At 41.1% G+C, this 21,535-nt stretch overlaps 1 protein-coding gene across 2 annotated transcripts in view; it reads right to left on the bottom strand.

The window, feature by feature from the left end:
- Positions 1-21,183, bottom strand: part of L3MBTL3 (L3MBTL histone methyl-lysine binding protein 3) — a 131,790-nt gene extending 110,607 nt beyond the window's left edge. The window contains exons 1-2 of one of the 2 annotated variants that reach the window (XM_030809664.1): positions 21,100-21,183; positions 17,485-17,561 (exon numbers count right to left, since the gene is read on the bottom strand). The gene's annotated coding sequence lies outside the window, so the exon portion shown is untranslated. Of the gene's footprint in view, positions 1-17,484; positions 17,562-20,526; positions 20,705-21,099 lie in introns of those variants that run through there. The other variant, XM_030809665.1, reaches the window with a different exon arrangement.
- Positions 21,184-21,535: the final 352 nt, after the last annotated feature.

Raw genomic sequence — 21,535 nt, 5'->3', positions numbered from 1 at the left:
TAAAACAATGCCATTTCTTGAAACTGTGATTATATTTCATAAAAATTATGCTTATATATACTATCATGTACTGGTTTTACTGTTATTTTTAAATAGTTTAAGCTATTTCTAATATAGCAAATATATATATATATAAACTATAAAAACAATACCTCTTTGAGCTTTCAACCATTTTTAGAAGTGAAAAGGAACTTGAGACCAAAAAGTCTGAAAGCCAATACTGTAAACTACAAAAAAAGATGAGCAAGGAAATATGAAATTTAGATGAAAAGGGATTTAAGAAACTATCAACCAATCACAATACTGTAATTCATAGATACTCTGTGGACCCTGATTTAAACAAAAGATCATTAGGAAGGAAAGTATGAATGCCAAATTGGATATTTTATGATATCAAAGAAATACTGTTGTTTTTTTAAGCGAAATGATGACAGCATGTACTTTTAAAAGAGGAGTTGTTCCTTGTATTTTAGAGGTACAAACTGAAATGAATAGATGAAATGATGTAACGTGAGAAATTTGCTGTAAATTAATAAGGGGATGAAGTAATAAGATTGGCAATGTGTTGGCAATTGTCAAGACATGTGAAGGGTCCATGATAGTTCATTCTACTACATCCTAGTTTTGTATATGCTTGAAAATTTTGTTCCAAAATTCAAGGTTTTTAAAAGTGCAGTCTCCTTACATACAAAATATACATTCACTTTTAAATAGTTAATAGGAAAAAAAACCTTCTATTTCTTTTAATTACAGCTAATTTCTGCTGGAACTTACTAGATGCTTCAATATTTTTTCTTCTGTTTTCCCCCTTACGTAGATAAAACATCAAATATTAGACATATTATTAAGGCTATTTCTGATCATTTCAAAACTTACACAATCTAAATTTGAAGAAGAATCAGATTTTACAGACCTCAAAAGCACAAGCCACAAAAGCAAACATAGACAACTGGGATTATATGAAACTAAAAAGATTCTGCACAGCAATGGAAACAATCAACATAGTTAAGAGAAAACCTACAAAGTGAAAAAAGATATTTCCAAACTATCCATCTGACAAGGGATTAATATCCAGATTATATAAGAAGCTCAAACAACTCAGCAGCAAAAAAGCAAATAATCCGATTTGAAAATGGGGAAATGATCTACATAGATATTTCTCAAAAGAGGACATACAAATGGCCAACAAGTACATTAAAAAAATGCTCAGAATCACTAATCATCAGACGAATACAAATTAAAACCACAAGGAGCTATCATCTCACCCCAATTAAAATGGCAATTATGAAAAATGTAAAAGAACAAATGCAGGTGAAGATGCAGAGAAAGTTGGGCTCCTGTATCTTCTTAGTGGGAATATAGAGTAGTATCGCCATTATAGAAAACAGTATGGAGGATCCTCAAAAAATTAAAGATAGAAATACCATATGATCCAGTGATCCCACTACAGGGTACATATCCAAAGGAAAGGAAATCAGTATATCAGGTATCTGCACTCCCATGTTTATTGCAGCACTATTCTCGAGAGCCAAGATATGGAATCAACCTAAGTGTCCATGAGTGGACGAATGGATTTAAAAATGTGGTTTATACACACACAGGAATATTCAACCATAAAAAAGAATGAAATCCTGTCATTTGTGACAGCATGGATGAGCCTGAAGGACATTATGTTAAGTAAAAGAAGGTAGGCTCAGAAAGACAAATATCACATGTTCTCATTCATATGTGAGAGCTAAAAAAGTCTCATAGACGCAGAAAATAGAACAGTGGTTACTAGAGGCTGGGAAGGGGGCGGGAGGGAGGGAATAGACAAAGGTTGATTAACTGGTATAAAACTACAGTTAAATAGGAGAAATAAGTTCTAGTATTCTATAGCACAGAGGGTGAATATAGTTAAAAATAATTTACTGTATATTTCAAAAGAGTCAGAAGATTAGATTTTGAATATTCCCAAAGCAATGAAATGTTAAGTATTTGAAGTGAAGGATATCCCAATTACCTTGACTGGATCATTACACATGGTATGCATGTATCAAAATATCACATGTGTACCATTAATGTGTACAATTATTATGCATCAATTAAAAGTAATTCTTTTTAAATCAGATTTCACTACCATTAAGATTGCAGCCTCAGAACAGGACCTAGGATGTAAAGGGCTGAGAAATAATTAATCTAATCAATAATAGAAATATGAAATGAATTAAGACTTAATATGACTTGTCTCTCACTAAATAGGTAACAACCAGCAATGATACCGACTGCCTATAAAGTGATGTTTAAGAATGGTTAACTTTTTTTTTGATAGACAGTAGAGCGATAGAATATCTTCCCCCTGGTGGATAAACTTGGTAATATCTGAGTGATCCTTTAATAAAAAAAGTTTTACTGTTTTTTCTGGTAAAATCTCTAGATAACCATTTCCATTATTTTCTTTGGCAAGTATACTTTAAGGAAATTTAGTGAAATTATCTTATAGTATAAAATTGTCAGCTGTGACTATCCTGGTTATTACAGTCTCCATAAATATAATAGCATTTGATAATAGCATTTGTTCACCAGATACTAAGTATCAGGCACAATACATACTTTTGCAAGTTTGATTCAATCTTTCTTTCTTTCAGAAAAGGACTCAAAGTAGCAATTTACATGTATTATTTCAATTATTTCTTTTTCAGAAAAAGAGGCATTTTATCATCTCTCTAGTCTACACTGAAGAAACTGAGGTGCAGAAAGATTTGGTAACTCAACCAAAACCACAGCCAGTAGCATGGCCAGCATTTGAACCCAGGTCAGACTGTTTCCAACAGTGAGCTTTCTTTGTTAACCATTGTTTAATCTTTATAGAGCTTTGTTCTCCTCTGAAAATCTGGCAAAATCTACTTTCACCAGAATATGGTACACCTCAGAACATGACAAAACTAGTTTATCAGGGCCAAAGTTCTTAATATAAATATCAAGTCCACATCAGTGCAACATGTATCTGATAAAGTACCTTCAAAGTACATGCTTACTAACAAAATGTCAGTAAGACATGCAGACGCCACAAATAGATTTTTAGTCTTTTCCTACCTAAAAACCATATATGTATAAAATTCACAGCAGCAAAATCCTGTCGGACAGGAGGAATAGAAAGTAGCAGATATCTAAAAGCTAGCACTATACATAACCTGCAGTAAATGTTCACTATGTTTTAAGAAATACTCAGAATATGCCTTTGCTGTATGAAACAGTAGCAATGATACACAGTGTACCCTGCCTGAAAACATATATCTAACGTTTGTAAAAATAGTTTTCACCCATATTTTCATTCTAAGGTTTGTAGAGATTCTGTGTACAATATTATAGCATAAAAATATTTACTATGTTGTCTTTCCCATCATCTAATTTTGAAGCCTGTGGGAACTTTCATTATTACAAGAAGACTGAATGGCTACAACAGATTGTTTTTCCACCATCTATTAATGAGGCAGAACAGCCAGGAACCAATATTATCTTAAGAAAAGCTGCTTGTAAGTCACCCCAAGTCTTCCTCCCTTGTTGTCACCCTCTGTAAATGTGTATACTTGCATACAAACATACAAAGTCCTTTCCCTTCAACAATTTGTGTTCCTAAGACTCGGTAAATTTTTTCAGTACTTAGAAATGCTCTTGTGTTTTGTTCTTGTAGGTATCACCTGGTGCTACACCATAATCCACCTGTATTCCACAGGCCACACACACACACACACACACACACACAAAACAGGTAGGTAAGAGAGTCACAATGCAAGTCACAAACAGTATTTCTCCCTCTGCAGAAAACCCCATCACAATTTTTTTTTTGTTAAATGGTGCTGAGATTTCCTAAGAAAGTATCCTGAAAGTACACCCTGATGGGTCCTCTGTGCTACCAGACAAGATTTGGCTCTTTCCTCCTCATCTCCGCTAACTTCTATTGGTCTCCAGCCACTACTAATGTCAGAAGATGTAAGTTTGGGGTTCAGATGTCCACCAAATGCTTCTGATTCCCACTAATACGTATATGTCATGGCTGACCATGGCTGCAACCAAAGGCATTGATGCCCAGCATGCTGCTACCACTTCCCACTGTGGATGTCATGTCAAGGAGCTGATGACTACTGAAGACAGAGACCATTACTGCTGGCACTAGTGCAAAAGTACTGCACGGTGAAAGTCCCTGCTTTGTGAAACAATTTGCTTTTATTACAATGTTCTTCCCCTCAGCCTCCAACAAAAGGGCTGGAGAACAGACTAAATGACATATGACACTTTCCTCAGAATTACCTCCTGTCTCTCTCCTACACCACTCCTCATCTCCAAACCAAAGTTGTGAAACCTGACTCTCCCTTGAGATATTCTGTCTCCCGGATGAACCTCCTCACTCTCTCATGTAAATAAATCCCTGGCAGCCCCAGTCTACCATGTACCACTTACATCAGGTGGTGATTAAACTAGTTAATATCTCACATTCAAAAACCCCTATGAGGAAGCAGACCACTCATATATTGATGGTGGCGAGCCTTCTTTCTGTATACTTTTTTGTATCTGTTGAATGTTTAAATAATCTTCTTAATGAACAAAAATGAGTTTTTAAATCTGGTTTCACATTTATTTAAAAGTGCGTATTATAAAAGGCATGTTTTCCCATGAAAATATTTGTTATTAATGCCAACAACTGAAGCTACAGCATAGACGTCACAAAGGAAAATCCATTTCCGCAAAGCTCTCTGGTAACTTAACTAGTACTCGTTAACTACATATGCACATTCATCAGCTCAACAGATGGATGAGAGGAGGAGGTGTAGGGTTCACTCCTCCACAACTCAGGTATGTATTCGCAGACTATGCATTTATGGTTCCTACCATTCCTGAGTGACACCTGAAGTTGCTGTGACATTTAGTAATTTGTCATTTTGCAGAGACATGATTCTGAATCACACATGCCATAAAGCTGGGGCAAGGGCAAGTTGTCCAGCCTGGCCGAGACCCAGGCATGCTCTTAGTCATAGCGCTTAGTCTCAGTGCTATGAACACTGTAAATAAAGTGATAAAAACTGTTTCTTTTTAAGAAATGAAACAAAATTAACTGCTAGTTGAGTCTAGTGTTGATGACAGAATGAAGGGAATATGGGGATGTTTATGAAAGCGATAGGCTAGCCACAAAACAGAAGTTTCAGATAAATTAAAGACTGAAATGTCAAATGCAATGATGACTCAGACACATTGTGTGAACAAAAGTACCAAATGCTCCAAAAGGAAGTAAGTAGAAAAGATGTGTGAATTTGTTTCACTAAGTACTCCAGACAGTACAAAAATCAGTCATCAAGCGAGATAAGTAGATAGGGGTCTAGAGAGATCATTTACATTTTCCAATTCTACTTTAGCAATTTTACGGAAGGAATTATGTGCTAAAATGATTTTTTTTCAAGTTGAGAATCGTGACTGGCTGCGGACACTGACCTCACAAATGTCAAGAATCTACTGTATCTCATTTTGACTACAGATAAACAGTTTGTGTGTCCTTCATAATCTTTCCTTCCTACAACTTCTTTGCTCCTATCTGCCAGGAGTGGATAAAACAGAGGCTCAGAGTGAGAAGCAGGGACTCCTACAAGCTGGGTTCCTGCAGCATATTCAAAATAAAGAGGCTGCCTGGGGCTGAGATGAAGGGAAGATACCAGTCCTCTGAGATATAAGCAGCATAACTTAGGAGGCGCAGAGCACAAAGCAAAAGAGTGGGCCCTGCCTATAACCCAAAAGTCTGCACCTGCAGATAAGGGAAGAAATTCGGATTACTGAGAAAGGGTACTGACTGTAGCCCGACCATTCCTGGTCAAACCACTGTTCTCCAAATATTGTCTTTAAAAGAATGGCTAGTTAATATTCATCAAGACCAGTTAAATAGTTTTAACAATTTTACAGTTGCTTTTTCTTAAGAGCTGCATTTTATAGCTTCATAGTTAACAAGTACATTTTTCAAAAATAAGGTACAGAAATACTATGGTTATGAGTTAAGAGTAGTTGTAAAATGAGCGTAGACATTACCTTAAAAGCAGCATCTGAGAATGAGATTCAAGTTCTGTCATTCAGATAACAGGCCTGAGATCAGCGCCTGGTGTCGAGGAACTAAACTTGCCAGTTTTTGGTTAAAACGGCAGTGTATCTTTTGTAAACAGTGTGTCAGGAATACTAACCCTAAAATCATTACTATGAACCAAACAAAAATGACAACTATGCAGAAGATGAAGACAGCAATGAGAAAAGCCAACCTCCACTGTAGAATCCAACACCTTGTTGCTATGATGCCTACTATATAACACCATCAACTCAAGATGATTTTTTGTTTACTTTACAGAAATCATCTTCAGTCACTAACGGTTAACGGTCGAACTTGGTGCAGAATGACATACTCAAAACTCCCAAACGTCATTTTTCGGTGTAACATCATCTCCAAGGAGTCTCCCCACTGCTAATCACCTTATGAATGTGGCATATAAAACTGCTTTGAGCCTCCCCACCCCACTCACCCAGCTCCCATCATCCTTTCATAGGCACAAACCAAATGCTTCATTGACTATCCATAAGATTTGCCCTACTCTTACAGTTCCTCTTTCCACCCCTTACCCTTCCCTCAACTACTTCCTTCCTTTCCTCCTCTTCGTATCACTTCCAAAGTTTGACAATTACCCACTCCATGACTTCCGACAAACCAATCTCTCATTTTTTGCATGTTTTTGAGACAGGGTCTTGCTCTGTTGCCCATGCTGGAGTGCAGTGGTGCAATCATGGACCACGGCCACCTCAACCTCCTGGGCTCAAGCAGTCCTACCACCTTAGCCTGCCAAGGAGTCAGCACTACAGATGCACAACACCACAGCTGGCTAATGTTTTAAATTTTTTGTAGAGATGCGGGTCTCACTATGTTGCCCAGGGTGGTCTCAAACTGCAGGCCTCAGGCAATTCTTCCACCTTGGCCTCCCAAAGTGCAGGGATTACAGGTGTGAGCCACCATGCCCAGCCTGATCTCTTAAAGTCTCAATTTCCCCATGTGTAAAACGTAAAGAATAACAGAACCTTTTTTCAAAATTCATTGAGTAATGGTGAAGACAGATGAGATAGGCCAGGTAATACCACAGCATAGTACTTACCAGATAGTAAACCAGTCAATAAAATGTTAGCTTCTTGTTATAATTATCTGGTTTAACAATTATTCAAATTCATGAAAGTCACTCAGTGACCTTAAAAAAAAATTAGGCAGTGGCTTGCTGATTTATTCATAAAGACAGGATCTCACTTTGTTTTCCAGGCTGGGGTACAACAGCACAAACATAGCTCACTACAGCCTCAACCACCCGGGCTCAAACACTCCTCCTGCCTCAGCCTCTAGAGCAGCTGGGACTACAGACGCACAACAGCAGACGCTACTCTAGGTTGTTTAAAAATTTCATTTGAATAACATCTATGGTAGTAAGCCATCTGTGCTCAAACCTTTGTCACAAGATGTGAAGATCACTACCTAAAAAGCAGATACAATCAGGTGTGGTGGTTCGCACCTGCACTTTCAGCACTTTGGGAGGCTGAGGCAGGAGGATCACCTGAGGCCAGGAGTTCAAGACCAGCCTGGGCAACATAGTGAAACCCACACCTACAAGAAAATGCAAAAATCAGCCGGGCATCATGTTGCACACCTGTGGTCTCAGCTACTCGGGAGGCGGAGCAGATGGGATCGCTTTGAGCCCAGGAGTTTCAGGCTTCAGTGAGCTATGATCACATCACTGTACTCCAGCCTAGGCAACAGAGTGAAGCTCTATCTCAAAAAAAAGAAAAGTAGATATGTTACTTTTATTTTAATAGTAATTTTTACTATTAGTAAAAATTAGTATTACTATAATAGTAATATTTATTTTTATAGTAATAATTTCTCATATTTACATGGCACCAGAAAAGACTGCCAATTTATTTATAAAGCAACACATCTGAAGTAACAGTGAAGGCTTAGTCACATGAGAAAGGTACTGGACCTGAAGCTCAGGCCCTCTTTCCAGAGGACACCCTATCCTTGGAGTAGCCTAATGAATGGTCACCATGCTGGTCTGATTGCACTTAAACAAGACTAAAGGCTAGGGCAACATTCCGCAAAGTCTGCTCCCCAAAACACAACTTTTACGAGACCATTTATTCATGTCCCCTGATAAAGGGGTTTGTGGTAAAAGAGATGTCTAATACCCTAGGGTCTTTGGGAGATGTCCAGGGCACATCGATGTGCAACCATCTGTGGAGTGCTGTCCCAGCCAAAGTTTCCCAGAGTCACTTAGCCTTGGCACTATTATCACATCACATCAAGTTCCGTGGAATCCCTCATTTGGAAGGCACTGAGCTATACAAAATAAATTCAGAAAATAACATGAAAGTAAGGTAGTGTTTTAGAGGATAGAGTTTATTCATCTTCAAGTTGGATTCAACTACAAGGATGCTACCTTCTAATCTAGCTCCCCGTCTGAGCCTGCTTGTTGGTATAGTGTCTAATACCAGGGAAGGTCCTTAGGACTTACAAGTCCTTTAAGTCCAGACTTGAGAAAGTGATTCTGAGAAAGGCATGGCCCCCGTCTCCTAAGACCTCCCTACAGCTCTCAGATTTAGTTTGTGATGACCTTCTTTTACCTCCATGACACCAGAGAAATACACAGCCATTAACGGAAGGACTCATGTATCCACAAATACAAGGTCACATGGGGTAATCATACAAAGTCCATAAGCCTAACAAACATGAAAGGGAAACAAACATGATGGAGCACAAGAGTTTCTTCAATGCTTTGTCATTTTAAAGGATATTATCAATACCAGCCTATTTGACCCTCATAACTACTTTTTTTAAGACTGATAAACATTATCATTCTCATTTCACAGATGAGAAAATTGATGTCACCCAGCTAAGAAACAGATTTTACCTTCCAAGACGGTTGCCAACACATTGTATTTTAGTCAACCTAGAAGACAACTTAATGTAACAGTGGAAAGCAAAGGCTTTGGAGCCCAAGTGCCTGGGTTTAAATCTTTTTTTTTTTTTTTTTTTTTTTTTTTTTTTTTTTTTTTTTTTTTTTTTTTCAGATACAGTCTCGCTCTGTCACCCAGGCTAGAATGCAGGGGCGAGATTTCGGCTCACTGCAAGCTCCGCCTCCCAGGTTCACGCCATTCTCCTGCCTCAGACTCCCGAGTAGCTGGGACTACAGGCACCCGCCACCATGCCCGGCTAATTTTTTGTATTTTGTTTAGCAGAGACGGGGTTTCACTGTGTTAGCCAGGATGGTCTCGATCTCCTGACCTCATGATCTGCCCACCTCAGCTTCCCAAAGTGCTGGGATTACAGGCATGAGCCACCGCACCCGGCCAGGTTTAAATCTTAAGCTTCACAATTTACTAGCTGTATAATCTTAGCCAGGGTACCTAACCTTTCTTGAGCTTTAGCTCCTTCATCTGTAAAATGGGTTAGGTATATCTTCTCCATAGGGGTGTAAAAACTTTTTTTTAAAAAACTTATGTACACTAGAGTGCTTTGCACACAGTGGATGCTTGGTATATGAAAGTTACAGTTATTCTAAAGAAAAGACAAGCGGCCGGGAGAGGTGGCTCACTTCTGTAATCCTAGCACTTTGGGAGACCGAGGCAGGCGAATCAAAAATGGTCAGGAGTTCAAGACCAGCCTGGCTAACATGGTGAAACCCTATCTCTACTGAAAATACAAAAATTAGCTGGGTGTGGTGGTGACTGAAAATACAAAAATTAGTTGGGCATGGTGGTGCATGCCTCTAGTCCCAGCTACTCCAGATGCTGAAGCACGAGAATTGCTTGAACCCAGGAGGCAGAGGTTGCAGTGAACCAAGATTGTACTACCCACTGCACTCCAGCCGGGGTGACAGAGTGAGACTCTGTCTCAAAAAGAGGAGGGCAGGGGAGGGGAGGGGAGGGGCTCTCCAGGGTCCACATGCCCTCCAAGAACCAGTTTATCAGACCTCTGAAGTCTCACAGGGCAGAGGAATGAAAACTGTGCGAAGGCCAATACCTTTACATCAAAAAAGGCCTATTTAATTTCTCAGGAGTCCAGAGATGAGGACAGGGAAGGTGGGCAGCAGGGCAGTCAAAAACAATGATACGACTCAGATTTCATGGACAAGTAGATTTCAAAGTGAATTTGGGAGACTGATATAAGGTCAATAGCTGTTAGTTTTGCCAAGTTCTTATAAAGAAAAAAAAATTTAACTGCCAACAAAATAAAAAGGACATAATTTCTGAGAAACTACTCAAGACTAGACCATTGGCAACCTTACTGTGACGTTTTTGCTGAGGAGGCATAAAAACGTCCTCACGTACCAAATGTGGTTCCAGGACCTGCTTTCAAGAGAGCTGGTACAGAGGCAAACAGAAAATGCTGTGAGAGATTAAAGCAAGAGGCCAGTATGAAAAAGAGAGATGAAAGCTCTGGGTCGTCATCCCCAAAGGGGCTACAGTGGGAGTGTTTCTCTATAGGAGCACTGGAGTATGTATGTGCAAGTAAGATGCCAGGACCAGGACATAAGTGGGGCTGGGAGGACAAAATCTATACACTGATCATAATGCTTATGACATTGTATCTTTATCATCTACTTACAGGAGGTTTTGAAGCAGAGAGACCTTGATTTACCCATTTTGTTATCTCTTATGAATATCCATAGTAGGTATTGATAAAACTTACCAAATGAATCAATAAAAGAGAAGAGGAAAATACAATACACTACTGGAGGGGAATGGAAGGGGCTTGGGGAGAGGAAAAATCAGAGAAAGACCTTCATCTGTCCATCTAGCTCATATTCTCCAGTGAAAATTCTAACAACTAGGCTGCTAAGTATTTGTTTACCTCTTTGGCAGAAGCATAACATCACCACTCCAAGAAACTCTCCTTATATAAGTGTCAGTGGAGAACACATCAAAAGAAGTTAAATTCAAACCTCTTAAACAGACTTATTCAATAAGGATAAGAGAAAAATCTAAACTCACACTTGAAGCATCTCTCAACAAACACACATTGCTACGAAGAAAAATATTCCTTTCAAATCAAGCATGACAGAGACCAGCTTTGATATTCTACTCATCCTGCCTGATAAGAACTCTGAATCACACACATATTGGAATTAAGGTCTGTTGTGGAGAGATGTGAAATCTGCCCTAAGGACCTAAGTTCATAGATTTTAGGCAGGAAAAACTCTAGATCATTATTTCAATGTGAGAACTGAAATCTTAGCAGTATCAAGAACAAATCCTTGAGAAGCTGGGTCTTCTGTTCTCATCCATCCCTGCAGAGGAGACACCTGAGTGTGAACTAATCCATGCTGCCTTTGCTGCCTTTAAACATGAAATCAGCAGTTCCATCTTATTGATATTTTCTCAAAAACACTGTCCCTTTATCTGCTAGTCATATTTTAACGTGAACAATCCTATTTATAATGTCGCAACGGTCTCTCTGATTTGCTACCTTGTCTACTATGGAGATCATATGCAAAGGGTAGTCACCAAAGGCAACCTTTACAAAATCTCAACTTCCTGCCCTTCTGTGTTACTGTAAGAAGGACGAATTATTTGAGATTCTGTGGCCTAACCTACTTACTTCCTCTAAAGAAGGAACAGAAAATGAAAAATGCCTTTCAAGAAAAAAAAAAAAAAGGTACACAGAAAGTGAAATCACAAACTGACATTAACGGGCCTATGGCATATTTAATAGACTCTCATTAAATGCTTTTATTTTAAATTCATGTTCAACGTACAGACTATATCTCAATTTGAGTCAGACATATTTTTTGAAGTGCTATCATATCATCAACATACTATACTAGAAGGGTAATAATAGAAATTTTACACCCATTAGAGGGATTCAAGGGCCATAAAAAGAACAAGAACCTGACACAGATATTTCTATGCATATGCTAAATATGCATGAACTAAAATTTTAAAAGAAAAACTAAAAGTACTCTCTTGTTCTTTTTTATTTTACTTCATAATTTTTAATGCTAAAAGTAGTATATTCCTTTTTCTTATTTTGCTTTATATTTTTATAGAACATAAAGCTAAAATTAAAAGATTTACACTTGATTTCTCTTTTGCATGTAATGAATTAGATTTGGCTAGATTTTTTTTCTTTCACAGAAGTCTACAGGCTTATCTTGATAACCATTTGTAGCCAACCTCCTTATCAATAGACTGAACGCTAAGCCTCAAGTCCACCCAATTAGACCACAAACCAATATGGTGAATTACTAAGATCATTTAACAACCAGACCAGATTGACCACCTAGGAATTTCAATTCACTATTCAGGATTCAACAGTGTAATGGACGGAGAAAAATAATCATCTGATTTTGGTGCCTAAGCAATCATACCCAAAATGTTCTAGTAACTAAACTAGCTTAATTTCACAAAATTTATGTAATATAAAGCTATGGTCCAGCCTTTAAAAGGTCTGGTACATAGTATGTGCTCAAAAAATGTTTTAAATAGAACTTCAACAAAAGAGAAACAGCCCATTACCTTGTAATCAATGCCTACAATGGCATCCTTCTAAGTCAAACCAAAGAACTGCTTGATCCACCATAACTCATATAACAGAGAGATATAATTCCCATTGCAATACAAAACAACCCTATGAGTCAAAATAGACTCTTCACCTCATTTTGCAAACATGGGACACACTCTTTTGGTTACAGTGTATAACACCAGTAATTATAGCACTCTTGCTCAGGATCTTAGTCATATTCCCTGTTTTCATCTTTTACTTTGATTCTAGGACACATTTCTACCACACCACCCCTCCACTTTCTCCCCACCATTGTCTCTCTTAATTTTCTTCTTTCCTTTTACAATCCTGGCTTTAGAGTAAATTTCATAACCTACTGAGCCTGCCTTGGTAGATTCAGGTCCCATTCTTTCACTGATTGATGCTTTATATATATATTTTTCATAACTAGTCCTACTACCTTATTGCGTCTCTTCCTACAGAGAACAAATGAAATCTTTATATAAATAAGCCCAGTGATTCCCAAGCCTATTCTGAGTAATGTTTTATCAACAGTGTGTGATCATTTCAAGGCCATGGGCTAGACCAAGGTGTTCTTTTCAGAATAATTCAATAATTGGTCTTTTCTCCATTCTTGGTTTTAAAAAGAAAAAAAAGAAAAAGAAGAAAGTAAAGCCAGTTTTTCTTCCCATCTATTTTTCTTATACCTGTTCATTATTGCTCATCTTAATTAACCAATGTAAAAGAGCACATACATTAATCTGGAAATGTGTTGTTTTTAAAATATTCTATGTGTTACTATTTTGAAAATCAAATACCTAAAGATACATCAATCATATGCCATTTTCCCTGATTCCACCCCTTTCAAACTGCATGATATGAACAAGTTACTAAGTAACTCTGAGCACCAGTTTGCTCTAAAAGACAAAAAATAATACCCAGTGCTCAAGGTTAGTGAAAGTATGAGAGGTAACAGTCAGTGCCTAGAACAGTACCTGGGCATACAGAAAGCACTCAAAGTATTTTTTGGATGAATAAATAAATATAAAGCATCTAGCTTAATGCTTGATCTTCAGATGGCACTCAATATACAATTACACTTAACATTGTATATCAACACTTCATAGGGTTTTAAAAACAGCAACCCCATCTGCCGGGTCCTATCACAGGAACACATTTACCACCACATCCAGAGATGCCATCACAGTGTCTACAGCATTTATCTACCATTCACCCACACTTAACCATGGCTTTGTTTTGTTAATTGCCATCGTATGGGTATGGGTTATCTCCCCAACTAGATTAGGAATACACTGAGCCCAAGGATTGATGCTCGATGTCTTTGTAGCCCCAACACATACATTCATTCAACCCTGCTGTAATTGTTGATTTTGTGAAGCAGTTCACAACAGTAATTTACACAAAACAGAGGTTCAATAAGTATCTGTTGGTGGAACACGAAACACTGATTTACAGTATATATGGGAGAAAGAATAATAATGCAGAAGGCATTTTACTGTTACATATAATATGCGTATCATTCTTATAATCACCATCCAACTAATCAATTCCAAGTCTACTCAGAAAGAAACTACAGTTTATGAGGGAAGTTCCCTCATCCAAGATCACCCAACTTAACTTTACTCAAGTGCCTCTCAAAGATCCTTGTTCATTCTTCCAAACTATCTTGTCTCCCAAATGGGAATTTTCTAAAGGTCTTTCCCAATTTTACTTCATAAATCAAGCTTAGTTTTATATCAAAGATACCCTTTCTTGGTGCTTTTCATCCACCCACTGCATAGCTGCCATAGTCAATACAAATCCATTCATAATTTCCCACTATTGACTTACATCCACAACCATCAATGAAATAATTTAATACAGTAAAGAGATAATCTGAGAATATTCCTGTTACATAATGAAGCCCTTTAGAAAATATATCTTCCATGGATCCGCTGAACTTCAAGATGTCACGTATAAATGTGCACACATATGAACATATAAATAGTTCTCTCTAAATACTCTATCTTTACCTATACTATAAGCATTCCCAAATCCTTGTGAGGAACAAATCCCTCAATAGTGGCAAGTGGTAACAGTGGAAGTTAGTGTAGATCTTCACCAGAAAGTTACCTTGTGAACACACTGGTCAAAGAAAGAATCACCTCAATCCATATTGCTAGACTCTTGCTAGACACACAATTCAGGCATTCCTTGACAGTGGGTGAAGGGCTTCTTACTCATTTCTGAAGGTGAAGCACTTAAAAAGGAATGCATTATATTGTGCTATGTGTATTGGATGATATGCCATGGTCCTGCGTCAGTTAGCCCAGAAATCCATGTTTCCTGGTTCAACAGCTCCAAAGAGTGCTAGAACCCTCATCCTTTCCTACTGGTACCATGTGCAACTGTTATACTATTATTAGAAGAGCTCATTATGTCTACTCCCAGAGTAAGAATCTCTAGAACTCCTCAAGAGCAAGGATCTAGTCTTTTAAGTGTTCAACACTGTAAGAGCTCAGAAAAAAACTGGTTAAGTAACTAGCAGAAGCAATACTGCAGGGATCACTCAAGTTATCCATCCTTGGGATGCCAACGGTATATCCCACACACCACATAAAGTAAGTTATCTCGTAAATTCCCCATCCTAACTGCACTACTATAAACAGCATTGGCTGAAATATGGAATCATTAAAAATAAACTACCAACCCAGTGGAAATTCTTTAAGAACCAACTCTCAATTACTCAGGGACTAATTAAACAGGACATATACTTCTTTTTTCCTCCCCTATTCGGTTTTTGGATTCTTAGAACATTGATTGGATAATCTCCAAAGAGTGGAGATGAAATAAAACTAAAACCTTTCAGGGTTTATTTTGTCAGGTTCAGTAGCATCAAATCGAAAATAATAATAGATAGTACTTGCAATTTTTTTTAATCTAGATTTTACATAGTTGGCTATAATTAGATTGCAGCCAAAGAGGTCTAGAAAACAAGGAGGAAAAGCCCTACTTGGACATTTCCTAAATTCAATCATTCGAGGACTCATGTTCTGGCCCCTATAGTTAGTTTAAATCATTACTACTCCAGTTACCTATTTTCTCATCCTCATCTCCCAGCAGACTCATGCAACTAAAATATTAATTACAGTACATTAATTCCCCTCACACCAACCCTTCTACTTTCATCACCCTACCATTTTCACAATTAGGCATCATTTTAAAGTATTTCTTTCATTTACTCCTTCTACTTATTAAATGACTAGTTTGGGATAAATAAATTTCAGGTTTTGTATTCCGCACCATGTTAGAGCATGGTCTCTTCCCTCAAAGAGCCAATAGTATACAAGGGAAACTACTTTTTTCTCAAGACAAGATATACTCCTAGAAATATTCTGAGAAGTCCATATAATACAAACATCAGAAACCAATCTAAAAATTTCAGCCAAGAGTTAAATCACTATATTCTGACTTAGACAATCTACATCCAGCTTTTCACAAAGCTGGAAGAAGGTAAAATGATATGACCACTATACATCTGAATAACTCCTTATGGTTCTCAAAATCTGATTTTATTTGATTCTTCTAACAAAAGATGCAAGGTAAGTATTGCTGTTCCCACTCTGTAGATGAGGAAATGGAGGCTGAAGGAGGTAGAGTGACATATACAAGGTGATATATCTAGTTATTAAATTTAGTTTTCTGATTCCTATTCTAGCATTCTATCCACAGACACAGTGACTCCCCAGACAAAGAAAAATAAGCAGTGTCTTCAACTCAGCACATTTAAACATGAAACTCACCATCTTAGGAAACAGATTTTACTCTACTTCAACCCTAGTTGTCTGCAGGACCTTCCTATAGCTGTTCTTGCCCCATTGTCTCTGCTGCATATCCACATGGACCAGATCTACTTATTTTGCTAATTATACAATTCAAAACCATCCACAAGCAGCAAATGACAATAAACTCCTGTTAATCATTTTTATATCAATAATTACTCATTTTGATTTCTAGATTACACCTGGCCCAATGAAGGTTGTTAGTTCTGCTCTAAAAACGTAGGCTAATTTTGGTTTTCTTTTGTTTTTGCCAAACAAGATTTAGCGACACCTTTATTACTCAAGACAGAGACGGCAGGCAAACAGGCAGAAAAGGACAGGGGAAGATTAAAGGCAGAAAAAAAAAAAGGTATAAACAGTAGAAAGCACTGGAGTAGCACAAATGTACTGAAATGTTCTACCTCCAGAGATGGCTGCCCCCTCTGCCTGAGAATGATCTTTGCCCTAAAAGAAGATCCTGGAGTATTGGAAAGAAGCCAACACCCTCCAAAATTACCAAAGATATCTTAGTAACAACAGCCGTATTCCCTGTGGAGATATGTTCAAAAGTTGACAAGTCTAAGCTAACACACTGAAAGTCACTCAGAACCCTGCAACATGGTACTTGGCACAAGTCAGCCCATCTTGGATTTAAGCCATAGAAGTTATGTGACAAATACCCCCAAAGCACTCAATGTAAATTTCATTCACAAAATTTTACCACTGGCCCCCCAAGACATTTAGAGTTCCAGAATCTTCCATATCACTGTATAACAATGTAACACTTACATTAATTTACAATCATTTTATTCGTTTTTCTACTTTTTCAATTCCAAAGAATAAAACACTTACTTTCAGTAGAAAACAGGTGCTAAAATGCTAATTAAGAATCTAGTAAGGCAATACAAAGATTATCCAGGACAATCTCATAACTTCCTAATGTTTCATCCAAACTACAATTACATTTAGTGTTAATACATTCATGCATTCAAAGCAGCCCCACAAAATGATGTTTTTCTGCCAACCCCGTCTCATACTCTCCTTCCTGATCTCCAAATGCAGCTTTTTAACATTTGCAGGTATGTCAAGCAATTTATTTCAACAAGCAGGTCTTACCTTTCGGCGGTGATGAAACAGAACTCTCTGGCGATCTTCACAATTGCTGTCCACTCTCAAGATTTCTCCTAAGGGTTCTAGCATTGGTTTAAAGAGAGGGAAGGTAAAATCAAAACACTGTCATCAAAAAGAAACCTTCAAATCCATCATCCCCAATTAAGAAGCTTACATTCTGAATCACTTAGGCATAATTTTACACCATGCCACTCGGTAAATTAAAATAAAATAAGCTGGTTCTAGATGAGTTGAAATGGATTTTAATCATTCGTATCATTCCCATGTCCTAAATTCACCCAATAAAGTCTCTCCTATTGTATATGACAGGCAGGTGAAAGTTACAAGGATCATTTGAGTCAACTTTAATTTCCCTCACTGCTTTTATCTTTAAAATTAAAAATATTTTACAGAAAACACACCGGAAAAAGAATAGATATTACATAAACTTTTTGCCCATATATTTAAGGACTTTAAATCACAAATTATACAAGTATTCAGAAATAATTTTGTACTCAGTGAAACAAAATCACAGTCTTAGAACCAAAAGGGACTACTCATTCGGACTATACATAACTATACAGCTAAGAAACTACACAAAATTTCCTTATACTTATCAGCCAGTAAAATGAACAGCTCATATAAAAGACAAATCTCAGCTAAAGGTCTTTTCCATTTCTTCAAAGTTTTAAACACATTTCAACTTAGCAGTTTTATTAACATTCAAAATGAAGTCATCAGCTGAGACTCGTTAATTAAAAATTGATCAGAGGTACAGACACCGATAAATGCAAAAGCAAACAATTGTTTCCAATTCAGGGAGCGATCAATCTCAAATCCCTGAATAAAACAAAGTGTCTTTCCCATATAACTCATGCTGGATGGAAGTTACAGGGTCTGAGTCCTCAGAATTCATTGCTTCGATTTACTAAACTTTCAATTTCTGATCAGCATCCTTTCACATAACATCTGGCTGCTCGCTCAGGTCCTCTAATTACTTCCACGTCTGAACGGACTACGTAGCTACAAGTAAAGGCCAAACTTTGCTCTCGGCCTTCCGAACTTAAAAGACGCGTTTAACCACTAGAGGTCTCCCCTTGGCCAGTTTTGCACGTTCGCTATTTTGCTGCACTTGAAACTTTCCGGAGAAATGCTCTCTACTCGAGTCAGTGTTTTTCTAAAAACTTGCGCAAAAATCCACGCGACCGAGATAGCCAGCACAGAGCCTCTCGGACTCCCTAAACCAATAAAGACATCACAAACAACGCTCTAGGAAAACCAAAAGGAGAACTGGACGCACTCGCCCCGGCCGCGCCCCCCCAACCCCAAATTCTTATTTCTCATCTCAGTTTCTCTTAACCTAACAATTAAAAATCTATTTTTGTTTCTGTGCACTCTGAATGATCTCGAATGCATTTTTCTGGCGGTGGCCCCGAGGTGGAGAAGCGGGCCAAGGGATGCGGGGCGTTGGGGGTGGGGGCGGTGAGGGGGAGGGCCGTGCTCACAGCGCCCGAGGAAGTTGCCTAAGGAAAGGGACTCCGTTTTTCGGGTCCCCTCAAAAAATCGGCGGGGAGGGGGAGGAAAAGGAAGCGGGGTGGTGGCAGCAGGGGGACTCAGAAGGGAAGCCGAAGCAACGTTTACCTCCGTCTCCCGTGGAAGGGTGGGGTAGAGCCGCGGTCCCCGCGCCCTGGAGAGCGGCTAGTTACCCCCACCTCCCTCTGAGCGCAGACGGACAGACCGACGCCCCCAACCCTCCGCGGGGACCCGGGAGGAACCCGCCCGCTTTTAAACTTTCTCTCACGGTCGCGCTGCGGGCCGTGCTTTGACCGGGACTGGGGGAGGGGGGAATCGCAGGGCCTTTTTTTCTTTAAAGGTAATTAAAGTTTTACCACCAGTCCAAAAGTTGCGCCCTCCCCCCACCCGTGCCACCGTGCCCTCCTCTCCTTCCAGGGCTCTCAAGTTTTCCTCCCCGCCCGCCGGCCCCCACACTCCACCAGCTCGCGGGGCGCGCGGCGGATGCCTCGGCTCCTGCGCTTCCCGATCCCCACCCCCGCCGGCCTCTACTTCCCCCCGCCCCGCCGCCGCGGCGCGAGGACGGCCCGCGGGGCCCAGGACGCGAGTGTGCAAAGCCCATTATTCCGGAACGGCACACGCACGCGGCGCGAGGCGGGCGGCGGCCCCGGCCCCGGCCCCGACCCCTCTTTTCCTCCCCAGGATAAGGCAGGCGTAAACAAGTTGCAGGAAAAGCAGCCCCACGCCGCCCCCACCCTCCCCCCACAAGCCCGCCGCCCCGGCGCGGCCGCCGCCGCCGCCTCCCGACACACGCCCGCGCCCGCGCCCGCACCCGGGCCGGCGCGGCGCGGCACGGCGCGGGGCGAACGCCGCGACAGCGCGGGCTCCCGACCCGGCCCGCGGCCCGCGCCCTCTCCCGCGCGGACGGCCGCCGCGGGCCCGCGCCGCCTCGCTTCCCAAAGCACTTTCCTGCCTCGGGCAGAAATAAACCGGAGGGTTTATTTTTGTGCAACTTTCCCAAAATGGCGGAAATTGGAGCTGATCTATATGAAATTCTCACACACTCGGTCGCGAAGAGGGAGACGGCGAGGAAGCCACGCAAACTCTCGGCCGCCGAGCCCCGCCGCGGGTCCGTGTGTGTGCGTGCGTGTGAGTGTGCGTGTGCGCGGTGGGAGTCGGGCAGGCCTTTCCGCCGCGCACACACACAGCACACGCCGGGGAGACGCGCCTGCACATTCAACCAGTCCATTCTCCGCAGCCCGAAAGGGGAGAAAGTGGCCCGGCCTCTTTTCCCACTGCCTCGGTCTCCCGTACTTGTACTTCTCGCGCTCGCCCGCCCGCTCGCTCTCCGGTGCGCGCCCGGCACAAAGGCCACACGGGCGGAGGGGGCCGCAGGGGCGGCGCGCGGGGCTCGCGCCTCCCGCCGCACCGATCCGCGGCCCCGGCCGCCCCCGCGCCCCCGGCCGGCGCCCCCCGCCTCGGCGGCCGCGCTCGCCGCCCAGGCTGCGGCTCCGCGGCGCCCACCCGGACACGCACCCCGGCGGAGCCCGGCGCCGCCACGCTCCCCCACCCCGCGCCCGGTGTCACGAAAGCGACCAAAGTGACAAGCTCGGGGGGCGCGGGGGAGGGGGCCACACGCATCCCGCCGCCTGCGCGCCAGCCTGAGCCCGACGCGGCCGCCTCGCCCCGGCTCCCTTCCGCACGGCCCCCCACACCCTTCCCCGTGTGCGCGCAAAGAAAAAAATACAAGTCTCTCCTCCCCCCATTTTTTCCTTTCTCTTTTCTCTCTCTTTTGTTCCTCTTTCACACTCGCACTCACTACTTCAGAGTGAGATGCCCAGAGACTCCCCCTCCAGCCGTTTCCGAGTCACTTGCCCACTTTTTTCCCCGGGATTAAGTTTTCTCCTCTTTCCCAGAGGCGCAGAGAAGTGGGGGAGAAACCCCTTCTGTCCCTCCCCTCCCCTGATCTGTTTCACAAGACGAGGGTGCGCTTCCTTCCCTCTATAGGGCTCTTAACTTTCATCCTCATCCAGAAAAATAAATGAATGGCTTTTGCACGGACAAATCTTCAGATTAATTAGAGATTAGATCCGATCAACCGCTTCTTACCCCCAAATTTTCTCTTTTTTTTTTCTCCGTCTCACGAGTAGTCCTGACAAATGGTCCAGGGCTGCGGGCGCAGTGCGCATGTGCGCGTAGAGTCAGGGCTGGGGAGAGGGGAAACTGCGCTGGTGCCGGTGCCGCCGCCGCCGCCGCCGCCGCCGCCGCTGCCGGGGAGGCTCGCTCTGGCTTCCCTGTTACTGCTGCTGCGCCTTCGCCGCTGGAAAGCAGCAATAAAGCCGGGTGGCAAATGCAGCTGCCCGCAGATCCTGTTTCAGGTGCATCTTTTCAATAGCCCGGTCACCGCCTCAGAGCTGGTTCAAGAACAGTCCAAACAAATAGGAAACACTGCTAAGGTTCCAGATTTCTTTGTCTGTTTTTCACTTTACTTTTTTTAAAGGCAATTCTCAGAGCAGCGAATCCACCATGTGCTGTGAAATGTACG

The sequence above is a fragment of the Nomascus leucogenys genome, chromosome 3 (assembly GCF_006542625.1).
Source record: "Nomascus leucogenys isolate Asia chromosome 3, Asia_NLE_v1, whole genome shotgun sequence".
In the NCBI taxonomy this organism is placed as follows: domain Eukaryota; kingdom Metazoa; phylum Chordata; class Mammalia; order Primates; family Hylobatidae; genus Nomascus; species Nomascus leucogenys.
This window is presented reverse-complemented; position numbering and strand designations above follow the sequence as displayed.